Here is a 9,109-nt window from a genome sequence, read left to right as displayed (position 1 = left end):
ATAATAGTTTCTCTCTGATCTGCCAAGATCCGGCTAGCACAGAAGCCATGGCAGTTTCTGCTGAGTCTCGGGCATCTCCGACATTATATACCTAAAATTACGTGTACCATGTTTACACTTCCTGTACCAATACCTAAAATCTACGTTGGACAGTGTGTCCTTATCCTAGACCAATAGAAACATGTCACCATCACACCAAGACATGGAAGACAAGAAGAAGGAAAAAAAGGCTAAGACATGTCCAGATTCCTCCATCTTGTACCCCTGAATTACATTGTAAAAAAACGCCAAAATTCTATTTTTCCACCCTGTGTCAATTCACATATTACACTTCTCAAACCCTTTTGGCTTGTAATTCCTCATACAGAGCTGGCAGTCTCTCCCATGGGCAAAAATCAAAGCCACAGGTGTTTTTGACTTCATGCCAGGGTCTCTGAGCCCCCTGCCAGAGTCATTAGACATTCAGGGCAGCCAAAGGGATGTTCTGGACTCCAACAACAGCTGGTGAAGCAGAGGGGATAGGGCTTGGTTCACCTTTAGGACTGTTGCATGCTACAGGAGAGTCCCAAAGCAGATCATGTGATGAGAAAAATTTGTCTGTCTGTGGCATTATCACTTGTCTGTGCTGTATGCAGGTAAGCACTGACTGACAACAGGAGCCAGCGAGGACATGTGAAAACCTCAGTACAGTAAAAGCACAAGCCAGTGGTAAATTTACCATGCCAAGTCATGGCAGTGCAGCAAATCCCTTCAACCAAACACAACAGGCTGAAAGGCTAAACAACTATTTCTTGGTGCATCCTCAATGTTTTCATGCGCTTGTACCAGGGCTTAACCTTCACAGATGAAGCTGCTCACTGGAGAACGCACACTTGCAAAAAAGTTTACTGCAGAACCTCTTTGTTCCCATATCCCCTCTGATCAGACCTTAAAACTTCCTTGTTCTTTCCCTGGTAGCCCATTTACCACCCCACCAGTCTGCTCTCCCTGTTCAAGTACCTGCTGCTGTCTGCCCTCCCCTGCAATGATTCTGAAAAATTGGTTGATCTGGGAAATGCACATGTAAATTCCCTCCAGAGAGCAGAAATGTTTTATTTCAAACCATGAACTTGGATTTAGAGAAGCTGGGTGACCCCTGATAAGATGGAAATTTGTAGAAATAGGTATGTGTTTTTAAAGACCATAGAAGCTGTTGGCATAGTTATTTTCATAACCCTAATTTTGGGTTCATTCCTCTCTTTAGGAAGGGAGTCCTATTGAAAAATAAAATTAGAAGATGTGATGGTAATGTTGGGAAGGGTAGTCTTTGACAGGAAATAAAAATAAGGACCATGAGAAATGATGCCATCAAACAGGGTTGTTAAAGAGTCAAAGAAAAAAACAGGAATGTAGAGAACTGTAGAGAACCACTGCTGTCAGTTTCCCTTCCCTTCCCTTCCCTTCCCTTCCCTTCCCTTCCCTTCCCTTCCCTTCCCTTCCCTTCCCTTCCCTTCCCTTCCCTTCCCTTCCCTTCCCTTCCCTTCCCTTCCCTTCCCTTCCCTTCCCTTCCCTTCCCTTCCCTTCCCTTCCCTTCCCTTCCCTTCCCTTCCCTTCCCTTCCCTTCCTTCTTTTTGAGCATGTGCTATTCATAGACTTCAAGGCTTCCTAAGTTTTCAGTTAAAATGAGTTCTAGTGCAAAAAGTGAAGTCTACCTATGGATTTATTACTCTAATAAGGAAAAATGATGGAATGTCTTGAGTCAGTAAACCCTGCCCAGTGCACATACAACCCATACAGGTAACAACTGACAGTTCATCAGGATCAGCAGGAAATAGGCAGGGGAACTGGGAGGTGGCAGTGGCCCATTTAATTGTGTAAGCTGAGGAAAATGGAAAATAATGTCAGAGAGGAGCATCAAGAATGAGAGGAAAACAAAACTTGAGCATCCTTTCAATAGGCATGACTGGTAAAAAAGAGTTTTTTAAAAACTCTAGTGACATTCAGAGATATCCAAATCAAAAGCAATAAGGGGCTGGGGGCAGGTGGTGGGGCAAGATAGGGATGTGCTGGCAGGCTGAGGGAAAATCAATAGCCATAAGCTTGCTGAAGCTCATAAAGCCCTGACTTCACCCTCCATATCTGTCATGCAGACAAGACAAAAGCCTTCACTTTTTAAAGCCTCTCACATTCAAGTCCCTTTAAGGCACCTCATAGTGAACAGGCAAGATGTAAAGAGCTAAGGTTGCAGACCACTCTGGGAATGACCTAATATATTTACTTCTGGAAAATTTTATTTTGAAATTACAACTAATTTTATCTGTTGAAGATTTTTACATGTTTTAAATTAGTAATTATTTGCATATTTTGGAAGAAACTGCATCAATTTTCTTTTATTTAAATGTGAAGATAAAATGGAGCTTTCCTGGTCCTCCACTCAGCACCAAATCAGGGAGTATTAACCAGCATGCAGTGTATTTCTCATTCAAGCTCATTTGGGCTCTTTTTTTTTTTTTTTTTTTTCCCTAGAGAGTTTTGGCCTCTTCAGCTGACATTACACACCAATCACACCATCAGTGCTGAAAGCCAGGCTAACATTTGTGGCAGAAGCTACTTCTCAACTAAATCCCCATGTTTGCCTTGATAAATGCCCATCATTCTTCAGTCCCAGGACCCAGACCTTGCAGTTGGTCAATGGCAACATTTACCAACTGCAGTAAAAGCCTCATCTGAGCAATCTTTACTTGGAGAGGCAACTGGAACAGCAACAGCAACCCATGGACCACATTTTCCTGTGGGAGCCAAGACACCCAGAAGCTCAACATTGGAAGGTGGAACTATTTAAGTCAGGAGACACCTGAGCTCCTGGAACCTCATTCAAAAGGGGAAGCTAGTGGAGGTGATAATTATTTGAATGAAGTTCCTGCTGAAGTCTCCTGTCATCTAGAGCTTATAATTGAAAGGGAATTTAGCTCTCTACCTCAAAAAGTTTGTAAGCTCAAACAAAATTTTCCAACAAATCCCCTAAGTTCTTCAAAGATCAAGTGTAAGAGCTGGGGAATTTGTCGGCTAGCTCACTGAAGTGAAGAAAAAAATAGGAAAAAAAAGAGAAGGGTTTTTAATAAATAAAATGCAACCAGAGTAATAAAATAAGCATAGCAGATTCAGTATTATTTGTTTTTATACTAATTTTGTGCTGCCCTTACAAACTCAGTATACCAGAGCTTTGTATATTAAGAAAATGTGTGCAATATGGAAAGAATTAAGGACGTGTTGCAGAGGTTGCTTCAGAGGAGGGTCGTTACTTTTGGCAGACTGAGGAGCTGTCTGGAGTCGAGGAATGTGTGTGTCAGCTGATTAAAGACCACAGAAGTGATTAGTGAGGGAGCCCTTAACAGCGCTGCATGTCAATGCACATCTTGAGGTTAAGGAGTTAATTGCCTCTCTCAAAACTGTGGTTTCAAGACTTCTGTAGACCTGGGAAACAAACCCAATGGCAATTTGAACTTGATCCACAGTTTTCAAAATTCATTTCACAAATACAAAGGCTAGATATGTCCCCTTTTAATTCCTGCAGAGCATTTTAATGCTGTGTTAAACAGCTAATTCTGTGAAGAATGAGGCAGCTATGACCCACACAAGTGTTTACCCATCACCTCCCCTGTTTGCTCCAACTTTCTATTTTCAGGAAAGCTTTTCCTTGATTTATGAAGTGCACTTCTCCAAGAGTTCAAGTGTGTGTACCTTCCACAAAAGTGCTGATGTACAGCACGTCCTTCAAAATGCCCTTCCTGCCCCTGGGAAAAAGCACAGGCCATTCTTCCCATCAAACCATCCTCTTCCCACCCATATAAGTCTAAGGAATAAATATTGTCCAAAAATTAACAGATCAAAATTTTATGGACTGAAGGAACAGAAAGACCTCTTGATGAAAACGCTCTGGTGTCTTTATTGCATATACATGAGAAGCTGGAGCACTTCCATGTAGTAGCTCTGCCCGTACTCACCCTGGTGGGCACTGGATATCCTCCAGCCTGGCCAATGCTGCCTGGGGAGCTGTCCTGGGAGTGCTGGGTGCCCCTGGCAGCCTGATCTCTCACCTGGACCTGGACCCACACTGCTCACACCCAGGCTGCTGCTGCTTTTCAACCGAAACACTGAAATGTCAGCATTGAGAAAAGTAGGAAACTAGGTAGTCTTCCACCAGAGGAATCCCAGGCCATTTCCAGCTTTTAGAGCTGTCCCCAGACAGACCAAGGAAACCAGGGATAAGACACAGATATTTTTCAGACAAGATGTTCCCAAGGCAAGTGCTGCTTATGTCCCCCACTGCTGGGAGTGCTGCACTGTGCTGGCCCAGTCTCGGGGTATGCAGGTATTGCTCTCTGTAATGCAGTCTGTGAGCAAATTAAATCCAGAAAAAAACCCAACTGAACAGAGGAAAAATAAACATTTGTTCAGGTCAGGCGATCTAATCTGATCACATTTTGCTCAGCTCCCCAAACAAACCAGAAGGATACATGATAGACATGATCTATAATCGAGTGGATCTTTTCTTACCACTAACATGCAGGCATCATCAATTCTACCTAGGCTGAGGCCAGTTGGCTCCAGGTGAAGCCCTACCCTCAGCCAGCCTTGAGTAAATGACCTTTCCCTGTAGCTTGGGGCCTGCAAACCCTGATCCACGCCCCTGCACTGGCTGGCAGGCTGGGAAGGAACAGAGCAAGCTAACAAGCTCAGGCAGTGCCTGCAGAGAATCCATATTTTCAAACAGTAGATGTTTGCAGTGATGGCTGTGGCTGGGGACACTTTGTGTCCCTGCCAATAGTTGCTTAACACAACTATGAGTTTATGCACCAGCAGCTTTAAACAATAGGAGAGGTCCTTCATGACCTCAGCTAAATCTTTAACCTGAGAAGGGGAGAGCAGATTTAATGTGCACAAGCAGCTGCAGATTCAGACGTTTATTTCAGTTGTTTTCAGGGTTTTTTAAAAAGCTGGGCCTGTCTTCTCTAGGTATGAGTTTTTCTTGAGACATTCTGCATTTAATTATCAGCTGGGATAGGAGGCTCGCAAGCACAGCTGTTATTGCAATATTTCAGTGCTTTGACTTCCAGGCCCAGACGGAGTGAGCTGTGCAAAAATAAGGAATCGAGAGTAAAGCAAACTTTCTCAAACTTTCAAAGCAACTGGATGTGAGAAAGAGACTGGGATGGATTAGGAGAGCACACGGCCCAGCTGAGCCGATGAGTCACGGTGCCGCCCTGGCCTGACACAACGCTGTGTCTCCACCACGCTGTGCCTCCATGGTGTGACCCACGCTGTGCCTCCATGGTGTGACCCACACTGTGCCTCTATGGCCTGACACCGTGCTGTGCCTCCATGGTGTGACCCACGCTGTGCCTCCATGGTGTGACCCAAGCTGTGCCACTCTGGTGTGACCCACTCTGTGCCTCCATGGCCTGACCCACGCTGTGCCTCCATGGCCTGACCCATGCTGTGCCACCCTGGTGTGACCCACTCTGTACCACCCTGGTGTGACCCACTCTGTGTCTCCATGGTGTGACCCACGCTGTGCCTCCATGGTGTGACCCGCGCTGTGCCTCCATGGTGTGACCCACTCTGTGCCTCCATGGCCTGACCCACGCTGTGCCACCCTGGTGTGACCCACTCTGTGCCTCCATGGTGTGACCCACGCTGTGCCACCCTGGTGTGACCCACTCTGTGCCTCCATGGCCTGACCCACGCTGTGCCTCCATGGTGTGACCCACGCTGTACCACCCTGGTGTGACCCACTCTGTGCCTCCATGGCCTGACCCATGCTGTGCCTCCCTGGCCTGACCCACGCTGTGCCTCCCTGGCCTGACCCACGCTGTGCTACCCTGGTGTGACCCACGCTGTGCCTCCATGGTGTGACCCACGCTGTGCCTCCATGGTGTGACCCACGCTGTGCCTCCCTGGCCTGACCCACGCTGTGCCTCCATGGTGTGACCCACGCTGTGCCTTCATGGTGTGACCCACGCTGTGCCTCCCTGGCCTGACCCACGCTGTGCCTCCCTGGCCTGACCCACGCTGTGCCTCCCTGGCCTGACCCACTCTGTGCCTCCATGGTGTGACACCGTGCTGTGCCTCCCTGGCCTAACCCACGCTGTGCCTCCATGGTGTGACCCACGCTGTGCCTCCATGGCGTGACCCACGCTGTGCCACCCTGGTGTGACCCACTCTGTGCCACCGTGGCCTGACACCATGCTGTGCCTCCATGGCCTGACCCACGCTTTGCCTCCATGGTGTGACACCATGCTGTGCCTCCCTGGCCTGACCCACGCTGTGCCTCCCTGGCCTGACCCACGCTGTGCCTGCATGGTGTGACCCACGCTGTGCCTCCATGGCCTGACCCACGCTGTGCCACCCTGGCCTGACCCACGCTGTGCCTCCCTGGCCTGACCCACGCTGTGCCTCCCTGGCCTGACCCACGCTGTGCCTCCCTGGCCTGACCCACGCTGTGCCTCCATGGTGTGACCCACGCTGTGCCTCCCTGGCCTGACCCACGCTGTGCCACCCTGGTGTGACCCACGCTGTGCCTCCATGGTGTGACCCACGCTGTGCCTCCCTGGCCTGACCCACGCTGTGCCTCCATGGTGTGACCCACGCTGTGCCTCCATGGTGTGACCCACGCTGTGCCTCCCTGCCACGCACAAGCGCCAGAGGAACGGCTCCTCCACACCGTGCTGCTCTAAATCCCTCCGCAGCGCTGCGTAAGGACTTGGCTCTGCCCTCACTTGGTCAAATTGCCTTCATTCTTTTCCAGGAGCCCATCACAGATAAAGGCCTTCTTTGCAGAAGGTATTTGGCTACCGAGTGCAGACATGGGGACAGCATGGGCTTGGCTTGGCTGCTGATCCTTTCTCAGCCCTGGCTGCACAAATGGCCTCATCACAAGCCAAAGGAAGGAATTAGTTTGGGGTAAGACAAGATGTTTTCGCCAGGTTGGTGTTAGCTCGTTTTTCTCCCCGGTCAGGGTGGCAGCAGGGCTCACGGGGCATTGCCATGGCAGGAAAGGAGCAGCTGCAGGGCTGGGAAGGCAGAGAGCAGTGCTGCTGCACGGTGGTTTGAGACACAGGAGTGACAGGCCATGGTGAGGTGCTGGCAGCCCTCTTGTGCTCACCAGCAAGGTGGCACAGCAGGAGCCTGCCCTCCCAAAGTGCCCTTCTCCCTTAGTGCAGAGGGAGCCCAGGCAACTAGACACCAGAGCTTTAATTCCTAACCAGCTGAGAGTTTAATTCCTAACCAAGGAAGGTTAACTCTACCTCTCATGACTTCCCCAGACCACAGAAAAGGATCTAAATCCAGATTTACGTGGCTCATGCCCTAATGCCTGAACTATCTTTCCTTTCTGGATGCAGGCATCTGAGAGCCAGACTCTCGTCTGCAATGTCAGTGGCAAAGAACCAAATACTATGATAGCAAAGACAGCCTCAAACACTTTTTCCTCATAATTAAACAGATTATTTCCTTAGCATAATATTTTATGAATATAACTGTAACCCACCCCATTAATACCTACATTTACTAGCAGCTTCCTGTCAGGGGCTGCTGCTGCCTATCCCACTGTGTGGGATATTGGCTGGCAATGCTCCAGTCAGTCCCACCAGTTTAGGTTTCCCAGTTGTCTTCAAGCTAACTCTGAATAAAGTCCAGGTCTCTATTTCCTTGTCAGCTGGTTACAGATAAGGGAAAGGCATCCTGTCTCTCTTTGGGGGCCAAAGAATCCAGTCCATAAGCTTAAAGGAGTGGATTTCTAGTAAGGCAGGATTTCAGACAGCTTTGTGGAGCACTCCCTATTGCCTGTGCAAGAAAATAATCTCTTTGGCTGGCTCATCCCATATTAGCTTCCTGATGCATCTCTCCTACTCTTGAGCTAGGGCCATCCATACTTCATTAGTTCACTGAGCCCTGTTGCACCTGCCACATATATGTTATTAGGTCACTGATGATTAAATAATTCAGTGTCTCTGAAAAATTACAGTCCTCAAAAAAGTGGGTTATGTGCTGAGGCCAATCCTGTTTGCCTCAAAGATCACCACTCACCTGCCTCTCTAGGGCACAGAACACAAGAACCCAGTTTAATTAACCATCCCTGGAGAAACACTCAGCTAAATAATTATGATCAGCTTCTACCTAAACATGAGATACATGCAGGCTACAAATCATAAGCAAAATACAGCAAGGAATGCTGTTCAATTTCTTTTATAAAGCTGGATATGGTGGCCAATGCAGATGGGATGCCCCCATTTCTAATGGGACAATATTATTTTGTTAGAGAATCACACACTGGTTGAACTGGGAAGGGATCTCTGGAAATCCCCTCAAGCAAGGCCACCTAGACCTGGCTGTCCAGACCCATGTCCAAATGGCTTTTGAGTATTTTTAAGAAGGGAGTCTTTAAAACCTCTCTGGGCAAATGTGTTATTCTCATAGTGAAAAAGTGTTTCCTGATGTTCAGAGTGCTTCAGTTTGTGCCCATGGCCTCTAGTCCTGCCACTGGACACCTAACAGTCCCAAACATTCTGGCAGTCTCCTCTGAGAAGGTAAGCCTTGGTCCTAAAAAAAAGTACAGGACACACAGGTTTAGTCCCTTGCAATGGGTTCTTGGAAGTCACAGTTACTGAACCCTCCACTAGCTGAAAGATCTTTAGGCTACTACTTATACACTGAATACAATGCTTTAGGATGGGAACAATGCTGTTGCATGAGTATTGACAGCTGAACAGCACTGCTGCCTACTTGTTCTCCCAGTATTGACTGCATTTCTTAAAGCTCCAGCTGTTGGAAGCAAGGGATTAGAAAAAAAGCTTAGCTTTGATTCAGAAAAATCTGTGGTCAAGAATTAAAAAGGGGCCTCGAATAAAAATTCAGGGGTCACAAGTCACATTACGCAGACTTCCCATTTAATTTTTAGATCTCATTGTTTTTTAGCTCACCTCATGGTTTTGAAATCTGGATTCATAAATATCATTTGCTGAGGCTTGTCACACCTTAGCCAACATGACACAGGGAAAGTGAAAATCAAACCTCTTTTAGATAAATTTTTTTTTCCTACTAATTTCTTACGGTGCTAAAGAACTTCTGG

Source organism: Lonchura striata, chromosome 1 (assembly GCF_050655825.1).
Source record: "Lonchura striata isolate lonStrDom1 chromosome 1, ASM5065582v1, whole genome shotgun sequence".
Classification (NCBI taxonomy): Eukaryota; Metazoa; Chordata; class Aves; order Passeriformes; family Estrildidae; genus Lonchura; species Lonchura striata.
The sequence above is the reverse complement of the archived record's forward strand: the minus strand, read 5'-3'. Positions refer to the sequence as shown.